Here is an 18740-nt window from a genome sequence, read left to right as displayed (position 1 = left end):
TGCTCTGGTGCCCCAATACCTTGTCCTCCCAAAATCAAGGGTTCATTTCTTTCTATTGCTTTGACTCTGTCATCCTCATAACTCAGTTGTTTTTTCCGTAAGAGTCTCTCTCTGCTTGCTTTATGATGAGCATCTTTCTGCTTCTCCATCCCTCTCTCAGTTGATTTTGTATTAAAAATCTCCAAAAGTGAAGCTCTGCAAGTGTTGTTATTCACTGCTCAGTAGGACATGGTCCTGCTGGGGAGGGTTTCATGCTACAAGTCCTCCATGGCTGCCAGTCTCCTTGGGTCCAGGGACACTGGTTCAGTTGTGGTCAGGCTTTCATGACCTAGAACTTGGCAACTTATTTTGATGAAAACTAGAATGACTACTTTCTTCAGAGTCAGCTTGTGTGCTGAGCTGAAATTAAAGAGAATTTTTACAGATAGGATATTTATGATTACTCTCAGGGAATAAGACCAGTGAAGTTCTTAACTGACAGCTTGGTTCTTAGATATTCATGGAAACTTTCTCAGGGACCACTGAGTCTGACCTTTTACCATCTGGATCCAGATTCTTCTGACTGGTTTTCTTCTTTCTGCCATAGATGGTCACAGTTACACCTTGCAGCCCATATGCCCTTACGCAATGTCTTCTTGCTACCTCCTCCCGCTTTGACTCTGGAAAGGCTATGTGACTGGCTTTAACACATAGAACACAGCACAAGTACTGTATGTGTTGGAGTCTGGCTCTGGCTTTCGACTATTGGAACAGTCTTAAAACCCAGCCTCCATGCTGTGAAGAAGCCCAATTAGCTTCCTAACATGAGAGGCCTGAGTGGAGGAGAATGGAGGACTTCAGCCAGCAACCCCAGCCCTGCTCCTGGCTGACAGCCATGCAAGTAAATCTGGTCAGGACTTTCCAACCATTTCAACACCCCAGCCAGCACCAAAGAGGCATCAGAGTATCTGGTGAGCCCACAGAATTATGAGAATAGAACTATTCTCTTCTATATCCCTAAGTTTTAGAGTGGTATTATGCACTAATAGTCAACCTTATAAGGGTACAATGAACAGGCTATATTCATGTGTTACACTAGGCCTTCCGGAGCTTCAGAATCAGACATAGACAGTTAGGGCTGTAGAGCTGCACAGACCAAAGAAAAATGTTCATTTTACTTAATGATCGCTTCTCCATGGGGGATGATTAGTGATCACTTTTCTAGGCTAGTGGCAAGAAGCCAAGTGAAGGGAGAGAGCAGAAGTGGATTCAAGTGCAAGTGGGAATACTGAATCTTTCACATTTTGATCTGGGGGTCAGAATTTGATACTGTTGTTTCCTAAAGGATGAGGGAGTTTCACTTGATGCTGTTTTATTATTCAGGTACTAATTCTTTGGTGAAATGAGAACCCTCTTGTCTTCTCCTCCCGCTTCCCTTCTTCCATTTCTGCTCTTCTTTGCTTAGCTCACAGTATTCTCTCTTTTTTTCTTTTTAAAGAGAAGAAACAATGAAGATGTCCAAACCTGTTATTGAACTCCAGCCTAAAATTCAGATTTGGTCTTTACCCAAAGTCAATATTTTGGGAGAAGTTTGAACAAGGTCATTCATCCAAACTTGAGTTTCAAGTATGAAAAATCCTATTTTCCACTTACAAGGACATAAGAACCTGAACATGATGTACTAAAAAGCTATCAAATTTTGGAGGCTATCAACTTCAAACTTGCTTGGATAAAATGATCACCAAAGGCGGAAATTTAAATCAAGGATGAAGAAAGTAGCCAGAGGTTGGAATGTGATAAAGGCTCATAAACCAAAGCTGGTGTGGGGCACTGGCAGTTGAATCCCTGCTCAACAAATACTTTGTCACTGAGAAGGACCTGTAGCTATCTAGAGCTCATGTCTAGACATCTCCTTTCTCTCTTGGTTGAATAATTGTGCTGGTCTCCTAACTGATCTCCCTAATTTGAGTCCATATCATTTTGGGTTAACGTTATTGTTACATTTTAGATACACCTAGTAATCATATTCATCTTAGGGAATTTGTACCTGTATATAATATATCTTGATGCTTCTCCCCCCCATCTCCTCCCCTCCCTTCAACCCTTCTTCCCCACCTTATTCACAAAAGCTTTGTTTCTATTTTTCCTTCTAGTCTCTTTTTTTCACTTTCCCTTTCTTCTTTTCTCCCCACCCCTTCCTAGTTCCTCTTCCCATTTGAACATTTTCTTCTATTATACATTTTAGTCCTTATTTACTTTCAATTTCTTAGATCAGAAAAACAATGCAATATTTAAATGTGTGTCCAATTTATTTTATGTAAGAGTATGGTCTCAAGGTGCATACATTTACCTATAAATGCCTCAAGTTTATCCTTCTTTATAGCAGAGTAATACTCCATTTTATAAAAATACCACATCTTCTTTATCCATCCATCCATTGATGGACATTTGGGCAGTTTCCAAGATTTAGCTATTTCAAATTGTGCTGCTGTAAACACGGATGTGCATATATCTCTGTGGTATGATTCTTTTAATTCTTTGGGGAAGATACCCAGCAGGGGAATATCTGGGTCAAATGGGACTTCCAGTCCTAGTTCTTTGAGGTATCTCCATACTGATTTCCACAGTGGTTGCACCAGTCTGCTCTCCCACCAACTGTGGAGAAGGGTTCCTCTTTCCCCACAGCCCCTCCTGCATTTGCTATTGGTTGATTTCTTGACAATAGTCATTCTTTCTGGAGTTAGATGAAATCTCAGTGTTTTAATTTGCATCTCTCGAATGACCAGTGATGTTGAACATTTTTTCATATATTTATTTGTCATTTCAACTTCTTCATTCGAGTAGTGTCTATTCATTTCACATTCCCATGTTTGGACTGGGTCTTTAAATCTGAGGAGTCTGATTTTTTGAGTTCTTTATATATTCTCGATGTTAGCCCTTTGTCTGAGGAACAGCTGGCAAATGTTTTTTCCCACTCTGTGGTTGCCTCTTCACTTTTTTACTGTGCAAAAGCTCTTTAATAAGATGAGATCCCGGTTGTTGATTCTGTATATTATTTCCTGTATCATTTTAAATCACAAATCTTATCAGTTCATTTCCTTCTTTGCAAGCCTCCCATGTCTGCCCATTGCTCTCAGGGTAAATCAACACTTCTCAATAGGACTTAAGAGCTGACAGGCACAGTCCGGTTCCCATTTTCTCTCTGGCTACATCTCTGTCCACGCCCAGACTCACATCCTCTTCCCCGGTCACACAGCTCTGTGATGTAAGCCTGTCCCCGATCTCCAGCCTACGTCTTTGTACATGCTGTTCTCTCTGCTGGAGCCGCACCTCTCTCCCAGCTCTTGTTTGCCCACCAGCAATCATCTCAGATGTTACCTCTTCCAGGAAGGACAAGGGCTACTGCCTCCGGATTCCCACGGCATTTTGGAATTTGTCATGCTGTGTAAGAGTCGCCAGTTTATATGCGTATCTCCACCACTACACTCTGAGCTCCCTAAGGGCAGTTATCATGCTATTTTTTTTTTAAATCTCTAACACCTAACACATAAATCTTCCCTTATAACAGATGCTCAGTAAATCATTGTGAAAAAAAATCATCGCGAATAAAAAAATACCCCCAAAATTCCATCTACATTTTGCATCATGAAGAGAGGCCACAGAAACACAGATCAAGAGGATTTCAGGGTGAGTATCCAGAGTTGAGATGCTTAGACCCCCAAAATTGTATGGCCATGTCATAATTTTGCATAGAATTAATTGAGCCCTGTAATTGAGAACCTAAAACCACAGCAACTTAGCCTAATAGTGTCCTTGTTTTTAGAAATGTTACCACCATGGACTCTGTCTTGAGGTTTGGAATTTACTTATTTAATTAACAAAGATATTTTGAGCTCCAACTGGGCCAGGCCCTCTGCGTATTTAAACATGAGGTCTACAAGACTTCTTTTCCTAAAGAAGTTTGTCCTGGGGTGGAGATATGTTAATGCGATTTGATTTTGATTTGAAGTCATTGTTGTGTTAAGATTCTGGAAGTAAAAGTTTCTTTTAGGGGAGGGCTGGAGGGTTGTCCCACTAACCGGGAGCTCAGTTGACTAATGTTACTTCTATTCCAAAAAGTATTTTTAATTTTTTTTCCCAAAGAGAAAACAATGCATAAAGCTCACCCAAGAGAGTAAATATGGATGATACCTCCCATCATAGGAACAAAACACTTTAAAAAAAATGACACATGAACAAATAAGAAGACATAGGATGCAAACACTTAAAAGTTAGGAAATTTAAACTGCAGGCTTCTGACATCCCTGAGTCACAAAAGAGAGTGGACCTTTCTCCCTAAAAGCATGATCTGTCCCTAAAATCCTTAAGAATTGTAGTCCAAATTCTTGAAACAAAGCCATCTAGTTGATACCAGACTAGATCAGCAGGATGACAGCAAACTCTAAGATACACAAATGAGAATGAATGATTGTTGTTTAAACCACTGAATTTTGGATTGAATTTTTACACAGCGATAACTGACCAATGCAGGTCTATAACCGGCCTGTTGGTGCAAGGCAGCAGCTGGCCTCATAGCCTTTCAACTTCTCCCTAACTTCCTCATGAAGCTTCTCTGAACCCTAACCAAGTGTCTGTGCAGCCCAGTGGTGAAGAGCCCAGTTAACAGGCAACCTGCACAATTGAGTTTGAGATGGCAAGAGACCAATTTGGGTCGCAGTTGTTCCTCATGTATTTCAGTTTGCCCTCCTCAATTCCTGTTTGTCCTCATAGATTATAGTTTTCTTTGCTCTCCTCCATTTCATCTCCAGCTTTTCTCCCAAATTTCCAGGCCTACAGAACTACAGCAACTTCAGGATTGACCCCTATCAAATGCAGAAGTGACAGTGCTATATAGACAGCTACACCAGCTCCTCCATCACTTCAGGTTTCATTCTTGTAGCAGATCTTTTTCTGTATCACTCATTATGCTAATGCTTCCATGACTGAACCCTGACTGATACATCCCTTGCCCTCATTACCTGTGAGTTGGGAGAAAAGACCGGTATCACTGAAAGCGCAGGACTCTTTAAATGTAAAATTTTTACATTTACCGTAATTCTAAACATTTTGACTCCACTTTCCTTCCCCCACTATCTTCCCAACATTTTTTTGTGAGAGGAGTTTGGGCAAAAGGGAATGAGTATCAACTGCTAAAATCATCACAGAGGGAATAGCCAACTCCTGGCTTCAAAGCACCAATAGGTGGGGTTAACCAGAGGCTTGTCATCAGATTTTAAATTCCAAGCAGTAGGAATTCCCTAAAAATAAAAGAGAAAAATAACTCTATTTACTTCAGGATTGCTATTTTCAAAATTTCCCAGTACAAGTTGTACAGAGTAATACAAATGCTATGAAACTGGATCCACATGAACTACAGAATCAAAATAAGAGGATGTTGTAACTCAGAAGAAAGGCAGCCCAGTATACTTGGGGATGGTATTGCAGAAATGAAAACAAGCTCAATGTTCAAGTCAGATAAACAATTGTAGTCACAGTGCTGGAAGTTTAGGAAGTGACTCATCTCCAAGAAGGAGCACGGAGTGAAGACAACCATTTACCTCAGCCCTTTGGCGGTTGACACAAACATCTTTTTTTCTTTTTTTTCCCCCTTGTGACTTGGCCACTGGGAGATCCTACTGCAGCCCTCTGCACTGCTGTGCCAGTATAGACATTAGCCTTTCCTGCCCCCACGATGTCTTGCCCTCTCAGTCCTCAGTCTCACACTGTCCTCTGAGTAACCATTCTCCAAAACTAATGGATTTCCTGGTAGATGGAGAGAACAATTTGTGAAGAAAGCTCCCTTGCAAAAGGCTCCTGTTAGGGACTTGAGGTCTGAGATGCTATGGCTGAGTCCAGAGAGCAAAAAAGAATAATCACAGAAGAAATATCCAACTCAACCTCAAACCCAGTTAACCAGCAAAAGAAGAAAAGGTCTGAAAAAGAAGTCAGAGGCCCTGGCTAGAGGCAGGGGCAGAGCCCTGGGCAGTAGGAGGATCCTGCAAACAGGAAGTGGTGGCTGGGTTGATCACAGGAGGGCCTGGGATGGAGGTGTGCAGGAGAGTTGGGGAAGGAGAAACTTGGGCTCTGGCTGATTGCACTATTGTTCTTTCTCCTCCCTCAGAGTGTTTCGTTACCAGAACAGCTAGGAAGAAGTGTGGTAAAGGGGATGTGTCATCCAGAGAAACATGTACTTTTGTGAACCAGGACACAGAGCTCACAGTGATAACTCCAAATGTGAAAGTGGCCAAACTACCACAAGTGCAGAATGGATCAGGTACTTGCTTATGTATTTATAAGAAAATTATTGCTGATTTAAACAATGGAATGCTGTATTAGTTTCATAAGGCCACAAACCTGGTGGCTTAAACTAACAAATTTATTCTTTCACAGTTGAGGAGACAAGAAGTCTAAAATCAAAGTGTCAGCAGGATTGGTTCCTTCTAGAATCTCTGAGGTGCAATCTGTCCATTCCTTTCTCCTCACCTCTTGGGGTTAGAAACAGCCCTTGGCAGTACGTGCCTCTGACCACATGTGGTGTGCTCTCTATTTCTATGGCTTTAAGTAATGGGAATTGAATCCAGGGCCTTTGCTTTAAGCTACATCTGCAGCACTTTTTAAATTCTGAGACAGGGTCATGCTAAGTCATTAAATTGCCCAGGGTGGGCTTGAAATTTTCATCCTCCTGTCTTGGCCTTCTTAGGACACCAGCTAATGCTATCCTAATCTTTCTTGACCACATCCTAACTTAGCTGATCACATCTGCAAAGTTCTTGTTTCTAGATAAAGGAAAGAGGTTCTGGATTGATGTGAATTTTGAGGAGACACTTCAACTCAGCACAGTGCTATACAACAGTGAAAACGAATGAACAATAGCTACATAAAAAACATGAATGAAACTCACAAACACAATAATTAGTGAAAGAAGTTAGGCACAAAAGAGTATGTAGTGTGGTGTCTCTGTTATGGCATGTGTCTAGATTTACCCCCAAAGCCTTATGTGGTTATAGACAGGGATTTTTGAAGGTGGCTGGATAGAGTGTGTAAATGTGGATTAAGGGTGTGATACTGGGGTTAAGGGTGTGGATAATGGGAGCCCCACCCTGGGTATAGGTGGCACCAATAAATAGGCTTGTAGCCTGGATAGGATAAAAGAGAAAGGTAGGTTTGCTGCTTGCTGCCGCTGCCTTCTGCCTACCATACCACGAACTGTTTCTCTGCTGCAATCCCCCTCTGCCATGCTCTCCTACCTTGGACCCAGTTGACTATGGACTAAAACCTCTACAAACTATGAGCCAAAATAAACCCTTCCTCCTTTAACTTGTGGGTGTCCAGTATTTTGTTTCAGCAAAAAAGAAAGTAACTAAGAAAGTTATTATTTATAAAATTCGAAGTCAGGAAAAACTGAACTATGGTTCCAGGGATGCATGCTTTTGTGATATTATAATGAAAAGCAAGTAAATGATTGCCACAGGGTTGAGGTAGTAGTTGCCTTCAGGAGGGAACAGGCAGAGGAACATAACAGCATGTTTCTGGAGTGCTTGAATGGTTTATTTTTTGATATGGTTAATTAGTGGTGACAAGAGTGTTCAATTTTGATATTCCATTAAGCCATTATATTTTCTGCACCCATCACATATTTTTTCAATAATAGAACAAAGAGGTATTAAGAAACTTGTGGTTCCAGACTCTGTCACTAACTCTTGAGACTTGAGTAAGTTGTCCGTCTGGATTTCAGCATTCTCATCTATAAAGTGAAGAGGTTGGACACAGTAATCTCCAACCCCTCACCCCAAGCTTACCATTCTGGGTGTACAACTCATTTGATTCTCATTTGGTTCTGTGAGGAGAGGAGCACACCTCCCTCAACATTATGTTGACAAGAAAGAAACCACGAAGAGAGGTTCTATGGCCTTATCCATTGACTATTATATAATGTATTGACATTATACATAGACTTTGAAATCAGAAGGACTTGAATTTGAGTCTTAGCTCTACTCTTTTTCTTCAAGGGATTAGGAACAGATTACTTTAGATCTGGGCTGCAGTTTCCTTAGGTAAAAAATGAGTATAATGAAGAACCACTGATAAGATAAAAAGGGATGATATATAAGAATACTTGGAATCCAAGAATTCATTGGTAACTGGTTTCTAACTCACCTGGCAAAAACCAAACAAGTCAGGTGAATTAAACAAATTGTTCTTGAATACCTATTGTGTAGCCAAAAGTTTTCACAGAATATGGTCTCTTTTAATCCTCATCTCAACTCTGTGAAGTCACTTATCCTTATGAGTTTTTACCCTACTGGAATGAAGAAGGATGTAGTAATATGGTCAAAGTAGCTTTGGGGACAGATGAGAGAGGGGAGAGAAAGAGTGATGGTGAAGAGAACTGTTAGGGTGGTGACAGCCTAGGCGAGAAGAGGGTGGAAGGGTGCAAGGGCAGAAGAAGCCAGGATGCAGAGGTCGCGAGCAGGGTCACATTGGTCTCACTCACTACCACAGTCAAGTTTCTTTAAATGTTTGTGACTGAGTGGATGACAGAGTGCTGTCCTCAGTGGACACAATGGATGGAAGATGTGAAGGTGGAGGACAGAGAAGAGCCATGGATAATGTAAGGGCTTCCAGATCAGGCTCATGGGGGCATAATTCAAGAGGAGAGGAAGGTTTGAGGTGAAGTATAGCTGGATGGACACATTTCTGGGAGAGAGATGTTAGTGGGTCCCTGTATGGAAAGCCTGGCAGGCCAGAGTGAGTGCTGGGCTCAGGCCACGTTTGGATGAAGCATGGAGGATGTAAAGTCCTCTGCTTCATGGCCACAATGGGTCCCACTTCATTGTCTCCTCTCTGGCATCTTTATTGATAGTAGGGGGTCTTTGGAATACAGAGCCTACATATCCTTTTCTACCTGGACTCTTTCTTATTTCTATTTGAACTTGCATTGCTCGTCAATGGGTCATTGCTAGTTCTTGGCCAATGATGCATCTGGTTTATGACTTGTTGGAACTAACTTTGTGAATAGATCATCTAAATGGCAGAACCCCAAATGCTTTAGTGACTGGAATCCAGTCAAAAGTAAGTACATACTTGAGACCCAGCATTCTCCTCCCCATGGCCTCTTAGAAAATACCAAGGCGCCATAGAGGATAAACAGCTTAATTCTCCAATACTCCAGTAGAATTAACATCTAAGTTGTTTCCCTCTGTGATAGGAGATGGGATACAGGAGAACACTGAGAAGTAGAAGGCTTCAACAAGAGAAGGCTAGGGGCACACGGATTCAATTTCTTACTCTAACATCTCAACATACATCTCTTACCACTTCTCACAGATCTAATTGACTGGAAGAAAAGGCCTACAATCAGGATGCTGCTTGCAAACATTAATTCATTCAAACATCAGAACAACTCATTTTCCAATGAGAAAACTCCATTCCAGAGGGGCCACTTGCTCATCCAACCAGTGGGAAATAGCAGAAAAGAGAGAGAGAGAGAGAGAGAGAGAGAGAGAGAGAGAGAGAGAGAGAGAGGGCACCAAAGTGGGATTTGGTGTCTATGATTTCTTGGGTTCTTATCCTTGAGTCAAAACCTGGGAATTTCTGCTCTTTGGCTTAAGTAGGAGAGATGGTTTTCTTGGGTTTGGGTTGGGAGAGGGATTGGAGGTGGGCGAGGGAGAGGCTGGGGTTATGTGAGCTGCAGAGCCAGGAGTGGGGCCAGCCCATCCTCCCTTTGCCCAGGTCCTTAGAGGAGAAATCACAGGTTAAGAGCATTTGACTCCTATCTTCTTTCCCTGCTGGCCCAGCACCTCTGAGACAGCAGGAACAGTATTCAGAGCTATGATCTCACTTCCAAATGCTGACTGTCCCTGCGGGCCCTACTCCAGCCTGGTGTGAAAGGAGAGGCTGGCTGGCACAGTCAGTAGCTCATTCTCCAGCAGCAATACAACCAGCTCATTGATCACGGACTCTGATTTTTGGCCAAATACCAGGAATGCTTCAAGGCATAGTCTAGTCAGTCCCAGCTGAATTTGGGGCCAGCAGGTCTGGCTTGGTTCTGCCCTCGATGTTTATTTGGTTCTATAAATGTGGAGGGGTCCATTCCAAATCTAGGTACTCATATCTGGCTGGGTTATTAGGTTGGGCCAATGGTAGGAATCCTCTTGAAGAATTTCCTTCTTGGCTGGAAGGAAACTGAAGGAAAAAGTGGAGGTCTAGCCCCTGATGGGGACTTTAGGGGCAGAAGACAGTGCTCATGTGTTCAGGTAGCCCGAGTGCAGCCTTCACATTTCCGGTCACTTCTGCTTGAACTTCTAGAACTTGTAGTTCACTTTCAGGATGGTGTCCAGCTACTTTTGGGAGCTGCTTTAGCATGTGGCTTTGGAGGACAGCTGCGGGGGTGCCCGGGCGTTCCCTGATGAAGTGGCTGTGGCACAGCTACATTTTCCACCCTTGTTGGTGTGAGGCTCTGGGGTTAGTTTTGTGTCATTTTAGACTTCAGTGAAACATGCAAAGGGAAGATTAATGGAAAAACTCTGCTTCCAACTGCCAGGAAAGTATTTTTCCCTTTTCAGCATGAAAACAAGAAGTGTCAGATGAGCGGTCTGAAGAGGAGAGGAGGACATGTTCCCTGCGTTAGCCCAGGCCCCTGGGCTGCCCTTTTTCCTGGGCAGGACTTTATTTTTCTCCTAAAGGATTCTCATTTGATGACCTAAAGTAGATCACACCTGTCGGCACCTGACCTCTGTCCAGTGCCCATTTTGTGCTGGCCCTGAGTAGACTGCTGTTGTCACACAGGCCCATTTTACCTGCAGGTCAATTCCGCAATGAAGATTCAACTAACCTCATTTTACAGATAGGGAAATCAAGGCTCCAGGGCACAGAGCAGCAGCTAACTAACGGAACTAGAATTCAGATCCAAACCTATTTGCTGTGGGTTCTTTCTATCCTGCTACATAGTGTCATTCCTGGCAGAGTGCCTGGCATACTCAATGCTATGTATAAATGAAAGGGAAATAAAGGCAGAAGGAACTAATAAATGAAGTCCTTGGCTGGCTCAGGGGGGTTGACTTTATTTACCGTCTGTACTTATTCTGACACCTCACAATGCCTCAGTTTCCTCACTGGCAGAACTGATAGGAAAATGCTTGCTCTTGCCCATGTCCTTGGCTGGTAGGTCATGAAGGAACAAAGAGGGCTTATAAGCTAGGTTATTGAAACCACTTTACTGTGAGACTTCATGAATGGTACCTAACATCTTTAAACCTACACAACAGGCAAGGGCATATTTGTAAAGATTAATTGGAGTGTATTCCTGAAGTTGCCTGATATATGGAGGTACTTAGTAACTTTTGATTTGGGCTTATTTTAAAGACTTTGATCCAAAGAATCTCATATAGAGGTGGAGGAGAGACCCAATATAGGGACATTTTGCTTGGCTGGGCATTTATCTGGGAATTGGTCCACAAAATTCATTTGATTCTCAAAAGGGTTCATGACCTCAATACATTTAAGAACCACTGCAGTTGAATTTGATTTTTGTTCTATGGTTAAAAGCCACTGAGCTAAGATTACATTAAGTGCCTGTGTGTTCCTGGAATCATGCTGGGGGCTGTTCAAACATGCACAAGCCAAGGAAGCTGCCTTCTAGAAGTTCATAATTTAAACGTGATCAAACTGGGAAGTGGGTGCCCTGACAGAATCATGCCACAAGACCCAGGATGACACAATAGCTGAGTTAGGTACACATATAGATAAATATTAAAAATGACATGAAGGGGACAGGAAGAATTGTTTAAAATCACTAACTGTAAAAGCAATAACATATATGATTTGATTCTATTTCAATTTTTTTCTCAAGAGAAATATCTAGTAGCAAACTATTATTGGGCACTTACTATGTACCAGATGGTGGGTTGTTTGTTATAAAAGCTTGATCTTATTTAATCCTGATTACCACACTATGGAATAGATACAGGTAGTATTTCTATTTTACTTAGAAGCAAGCTGTGAGTCAGAGAGATTAGATGACTTGTCCGAGTTTACACAGCAAGCAAATGACAATTTTCAAAACCATGAGTTGTCCTGGGACTTATCTTTGAGTGTCCTTATTTCTTTGGCACCTTTTTCAACCCAGAGAAAGGAGGGCATCACATTAGCTGCTTTGGGCTAAAACTGACAGTGATCCCCAGCCTGAGCTGTATTTTAACAATGAGAATATGATCTTGTCCCGTTAGAGAGGTCAGAGGCGTGGTGGACTTCATGCAGGACCAGGGCACTGTCATTTCTCTGGGTTTCTCTTAAGCCTGCCCACTTTCCTGGGCTGGCATTAACCCCAGGGCTGAGCAGAGGTCTGAGGTAGATTTTTGTTAAAGTCAAACTTAGACTTAGTAATGTCTAGAGAAAGAGTTAGGGATGGTTCCTTCTTGGGTTTCTTTCTTAGAAACAGAGAAATAGTACCCAGGAGGCCCAGGAAATTCTTCTTATGTCTCAAAGGCAAGAATATGGACACATACATGCCCATTCCTGAATGGATAACTGTGAAGGGGCATGTAGTACAGTTTGAATATGACCCCCTCACCATGTCATGAAAATGTAATCATCACTGCCATGGTATCGGGAAGTAGAGCTTAATGAGGGAGTGAAGTGAATGGATTAATGTCATTACCATGAGAGTAGGTTCATTGTAGTGGGAATGAGTTCAGTATAAAGGGAGGAATTCGGGACCCTTTTGCACACATACACTCTGTCTGTCCTTTCACCAAGTGATGCCTCCTACCATGGCATAATGTAGAAGAAGGGAACTCCTGAGTCTTGGACTTCCCAGGTTTTAAAATGGCAAGAAATAAATTTCTATTCATTATAAATAACTTAGTCTGTGATATTCTGCTACAGCAGCACAAAATGGACTAAGACAGGCATGGGGTTGCCGTGATGGGATGTTGGGGAGTCAACCTTATAAAGTCAATCTTTAAAACAAGAAACTGAGCAGGCAGGGAGGGAGGGAGGCTAACTACTTGAATTTTCTTTAATTGTATCCCAGGTTCTTCATTTGCATGACAACTACACCAATATCTATTTCACAGGCTGTCCTGAGGGTTGGATGAGTTGGCATTGGTCTAGAATCAGTGATGGCGAACTTTTAGAGACTAAGTGCCCAAACTGCGACCCAAAGCCCACTTCTTTACCACAAAGTGCTGACACTGTAATTAAACCCAAATACTGAGGTTTTAGTTTAGAAAAAACAGCTCATACCTTAACATCTTTTTTCTTAAAACAACACGTGTGCCATAGGTTTGCCACCAGTGGTCTAGATGATATTTGTTTTTCTTTTGGTAAAGTCCCCATGGTTACCTCAAGGAAACTAGATAGTTTGATAGGATTATTGGAGGAGATGCTCTGTCTCTTACCTGTAGCCTGGGACAAGCCAGTTATATCCTTTTAATGGGAGAGAGAGAGAGAGAGAGAGAGAGAGAGAGAGAGAGAGAGAGAGAGAGAGAGAGAGAGAGAACTGATTCACCCTGAGGCAGACTAAACAGTTAAACAGTCGCCTCCCTCAGTTTCCTCTCTAGATCCTCCCAGGGCTGCTGTAGGTCCTGTCCTCCCAGTTCTATAGGCTTCCCTATGTCCTTTTGTCCTAGGTTGGATTTCTTAGAAACAGAGCCTGAAATGGGGATTCTTGGTATGTGATTAATTGAAGCCCTCAGAAGAAATCCCAAGGAATGGAGTGAAGCAGAAAAGATGCTGTCTCAGCTGGGGTGGCCTCAGGGAGAAGGCTGTAGGGTATGAATTGCAAGTTTGCCTGTAGCCATGGTGGTTGGCCTTTCTTGACTCCTATATCAGTTAGGTGGGAGCTGGAGAGTAATCTCCCAGGGCAATTTCGGTGGAGGGCAATTTTCTGGAGAAGAGAGTAGTGATGTTCTGTTTGTACTAACACTCTCAGTGGCTGGCAGTGAGTGTGACTAAAGGAAAGTGGATCTGGGTAGAGCAATGGCAGCATCTATTACAATTCCCTATGTCTCCTCTTTCTGCTTAAATTAGCCAATGTTAGTTTCTGTTTCTTGTGATCAAAGTGTCCTAGCTAATGCTTTCGGTAAGGTGATGGCAGTTATTATTACTGATAGGATTACTATTACTATTTTTAGCCAGTATCCCAAAATCTGTTCAGAAGGTGCATGGCTTCTAAAGAATGAGCGATGAAGAACCTGCTATAAGTCTTAGGTAGTCAATTCAAGATCAGACTGCTTTTATAAAGAGAAAAATTACAGGGGAAGTATGAAACCCTTGGAGTTAGGTTCTCCATATTTTACTGAGTTTTAGTAAGAAAGTAAAATGGAAGTGAGAAAGAGAAGCTGGTGAATCTTTGGCTCTGAGACAACCCCTTTCGAGCTTCCTCCCACAAATAATTTAATGAAGTGATAGACTTTTTTCTTTTAAGTGGAGTCGATCTGTTTGAATTCTCAAGGAAGGACAGAAATTGAAATATAATTTTATTGGCTGCATTAAATACATTATCTATTCTGCATATATGTTATCCAAAGATTCATTTACTAAATAGTGCCTTTTTCTCCTGTTTGTGTAAGCATACCCTCCTTTCATTCAAATACACCTTACATGCCAGGCTCTTTGCTAAGCAAATTGATGATGCAGAGTCGAATCACTTTGATTCACCATTTGATAAACTCACAGAGTAGAAAAGAAAATGTGAACATGAATATGCATATGTCAAGAATGAGAGGATGAAACACGTGTACTACCCAAGAGGGCTACAGACCAACAGCCTGCAGCCTGTTCTTCACCTGTTCCCTTCCAGCTGACAAAGATCTATGCCCACCTCTCTGCTGTTGCTAGGATAGAGGCCAAGCAAAGGCCAAGCAGAGAGGGGCACAGGAGTGTGAGATCTTGAAATCTCAGGGCAGTGGAAGGGTGGAGGAGCCTTTAGGGGCTTTCCTGAGGCAGTAATGAATTTGGCCTCTGAGGCTGGGACATGGTCAGGAATGCTTCTAATAGCAGGTGGTAAGACCTAGACAGAGCTAAGGGCAAGGGAAAGAGCTAGGGGCTGGGATCCTGCCAACAACCTGGTGTCCTGATAAACTCTCCCCGGGTCATCTATGGGTGATCACCTCCCAGGGGTCAAGGCCTAGGACAGGAGTGAAGCTGCAGAATGTTAACCCATTAAAGCTAATGAGCACCCTGTGGTATTGAGACCCTCAGAGCGGTTCCTATCTTAGCCAGCCCTGATGTCTTACCTAGATCTCTGCTGAAGGATCCCAGGCTCTTCTGTGTGTAGTTGCTCAAACTGCAAACTCTATTAGCTGAGAAAACTCAAGCAAGCTGTGCAGCTTCTCTGTATCTCAGTCTCTCACCTGTAACACAGAGGACACAATGGGATCCACCTCATAGCATGGTTGTAGGGATGAAATGCAGTAATATGTAGATGCTCATCATAGCACATGCTCATCTATTTATTTCTATATCAACTCCAAACTGAAATGGAGGCAACTGTAAGCCATAACGCTGAGAGGAGTGGGGAGTCAGAGGATGAGACATGTTCTTAGGAAGGAGAATTCTGGGGCCACTGGGAATGGCCCGGACCCCAGACCAGCTTGGATACCTGGTGCTGGAGAGCAGAGGTCCCTCCCTCAGCAGAGGCCTGAGGCCACACCACCCACCTCACAGAGACGCTCCCACCTTGGATCCAGGGGCGAGATTAATATGTACACAGGGAAGGAAACATGTTACCGCCTTGCCCCTTCTCAGCACCGTGAGATCCAGAATGCTCTTCTTCTCAACAGCTGCAGCGATTCTTCTATCATAGGAAAACTTTCCTGAAAAGAAAAATCTCCTTTGGGAGCATCCAAGGTGGAAAGGCCACGGGCAGCCAAGGACCGGGTTTCCACACCATGGCCCTGGGGCTGCTGCCGCACTGAAAGGGTTTGAATGTGTTGTCAAAGGAGGTTTATCTGCTTGAGCAGCTGCAGAGAGGAAAGCTCACAGAAAGTGAGAAAAAGTGAGAGAAAAGCAAGAAGAGAGTGCCCCGTAATGCGTTAAGGTGCCTGTCTCGTTGCCACAGCTGACAGGATTTGCTCGCAGTCCTGGAGCTAGAATCACAGAACTTCAGAAAGGCGTGAGCTTCATTTTCCTGGGGGCTGAACATTGACCTACTTCTTCTGGTCTAGTTTCCTCCTGAGATATTTGCCTGCTCTTGAGCTGACATATTCCTTCCCAGAGCCCTCCGAGGAATGGTGCACAGGGCACAGATGCTCACGAAGTAAAAGACATCTTCATTCTGCACGTCTTTTCTCTCTGTTACTATGAGGAATTGGTGTTTGAATTTTATCTCTCTCTCCTCTGGTCCTGCCCCATCCTGTAAATGGAGGAGCCTATAACTAGGAAGGCCATCCCTTCAGGTAAGCAAAATCCTGCTTTCGTGCCAGTTGGCTCTGGCATAATTATTAACATCTCCCTTTTGCACTCTCACAGGTATCCTAGTTTGGGCCCTAAATCAGACGACCAGCTCTCTCAGTTTGGGTTCCCTTTGAGCAGACACTGAGGCAAGGGTTCAAGGGTTATTTGGGGAGTGCAGGAAACACACTGCTGGGAGACTAGTAAAATGGGACAGGGAAAGGAATACAGCTCAGAAAGAGTGTTGCTATTCAGAACAGCTACCATAGTGGGCAGCGGAGGCCAGACCCAGGGAATACTGGGAAATGGCACAAAACACTAGTCCCTGAAGTTTCTACTTCAGAGGCGCGACAAGGGACCTTGGATAATTATATACCAGCTCATGAGTCAAAGAGCTGCTTCTGGTGTTATTAATTCCTTACCACTTCTGGTTCATCTCCAGGACACAGTGGCCTTTTGTGGTTCCTGGAAAAGAATCACATGCACAAAGAAGCAGCCTCCTCACTGGAAAGACAGCAGGAGCCCACCAGGAAGTCTAAGGAATACGGATGGGTGCTGCCAGCATCTGCTGGGCTGCCAGACTTGTAACTACCTTCTCTATCATTTGGCAGGCATTTTGCTGTCTGCAAGTTCACCAATAACTTTCTGTTCCTCAAGTCCGTAGAATTTCTCCTTCTCAGTGGCTTTAGTTTTAGTTCAGTTTCTGTTGCTATAATAGGATATGTGAAACTGGGTAATTTATAAAGGTAAGAGGTTTATTTTGGCTCATAGGTCTAGAAACCAGTCCTCCAACAGGGAGAATTCATTTGAGTGAGAAAGACATTAATCCATTCATGAGGGGCCTCTTCCATAACCCAAATACTTTCCACTGGGTGCTACCCCCCAACACTGCCACAATCAAATGTCAACATGAGTTTCAGAGGGGACAAACCAGAGCATCTCCCCTTGTTCTTATTTTTTGGTACCGGGGATCGAACTCGGGTCCTTGTGCTTGCGCAGCAGGCAAGCTAAATCCCCAGCCCTTCCCTTGTTCTTTTAATTGTTGCTCCATCTCTGTCTTCAGACTCTTTGCTTACTTGGTTTTTGTGACCTTGCTTTTTCTTAATCCCTATTGTCTTGGGCTGATTGTGAGCAGCTTCCAATGTTCTCTTCTTTTCCTCTGTAACTTTTTATACCCATGATTTCAATAGTTACCTCCATGCAGATGGCTCCCAAATGAATAATGTTCTGTTAAATTCATGCACTTCTTTAATTCATAAAAACCCCTTTCTCATTGGAATCTTTTTCACGCTGAGTCTAGTGTTGTTTTTGCTATAGTTGTGTCAATCACAATTTCTTTCTTTTTTTTTTGGTACCGGGGATCAAACTCGGGTCCTTGCACTTGCGAGCTAAATCCGTGGCCCCATCACAATTTCTTTTTGAGAACTTACTTCCACATCTTCCACAGCTTGTCTGCCTTCTCTGTGCCTTTATTGATACGTTCTGCTTTAGTCTCAAATTCAGTGCACTCAAAGCTTTGAGGTTGGAATATGTCAATCTTCAGCTGTAGAAATGTTTGGTTTCTTTGTTGTCCCCACCCCCAGAGTATTGTGCCTTCCCCTTCCTATTTAGGCTTTGTTATGATTTAGATCTAAAATGTGTCCCAGAAGTCTCATGTGTTTGGAAGTGGGGCCCCACTGCGGGCATGGCCAGAAGGGTGTCTTCTCATCTCCAGCTCCTGCCTTCTCTCTCTGCTTCCTGGTCACCACAGAGTGAGCAGCTTTCCTCTGCCATGCCTTTCTGCCAGGACGTTTCTGCCTTGGAATATGCTGCCAATCATGGACTAAAACCCCTGAAACTGTGAGCCAAAATAAACCTCTCCTTTAGTTGTCAGCATTGGGTATTTGGCCCTAGTAACAAGAAAGTGGCTAACACAAGCTTGTTTAGTAGCTTTTGCCTGAGCAGCTTCTCCCCCATCTTCTTCACCTATTCCCATAGTACTACATCTGCAAATACTGGATCTCACTGGATCACCACTAGGGAAAGGGAGGAAATGATTGACTCAGTGCAAAACTTGCAGGAAAGCAGATTCTGTTGAGCTTCTAGGACAACTGGGATCAAGTTCTCCAACATCACCAGCACACTCTTGCTCTCTCTCTAATTCCAACTGGCTGTTCTGAGCCCAATCTGCTCTTAGAGCAGGACCCATGAGCACCTGCAGCTTTCCCTCACATCTTATGCAAGCAAGAGTTGCTTTCTTTAGTTCCTGGGTTTTTTTTGTTTGTTTTTTAAAGAATCCTAAAAAAATATCCCAATGGTCTAGAATTGGATCCTATGCCCACTCTAGT

General features: G+C 43.1%; 1 long non-coding RNA gene across 1 annotated transcript in view; it reads left to right on the top strand.

Moving 5' to 3' along the window:
* Positions 1-5443: 5443 nt before the first annotated feature.
* The window catches only part of LOC147826453 (uncharacterized), a 34485-nt gene continuing 21188 nt past the window's right edge, over positions 5444-18740 (top strand). The window contains exons 1-2 of the long non-coding RNA XR_015439555.1: positions 5444-5949; positions 6140-6292. This is a non-coding gene — a long non-coding RNA (uncharacterized LOC147826453). The remainder of the gene's footprint in view (positions 5950-6139; positions 6293-18740) is intronic.

The sequence above is a fragment of the Heterocephalus glaber genome, unplaced genomic scaffold (genome assembly GCF_053883595.1).
Source record: "Heterocephalus glaber isolate CG9 unplaced genomic scaffold, H.glaber_assembly_v1.0 deba00001472, whole genome shotgun sequence".
Taxonomy (NCBI): domain Eukaryota; kingdom Metazoa; phylum Chordata; class Mammalia; order Rodentia; family Bathyergidae; genus Heterocephalus; species Heterocephalus glaber.
Note: the sequence above shows the minus strand (reverse complement) of the source record. Positions and strands in the feature narration are given on the sequence as shown.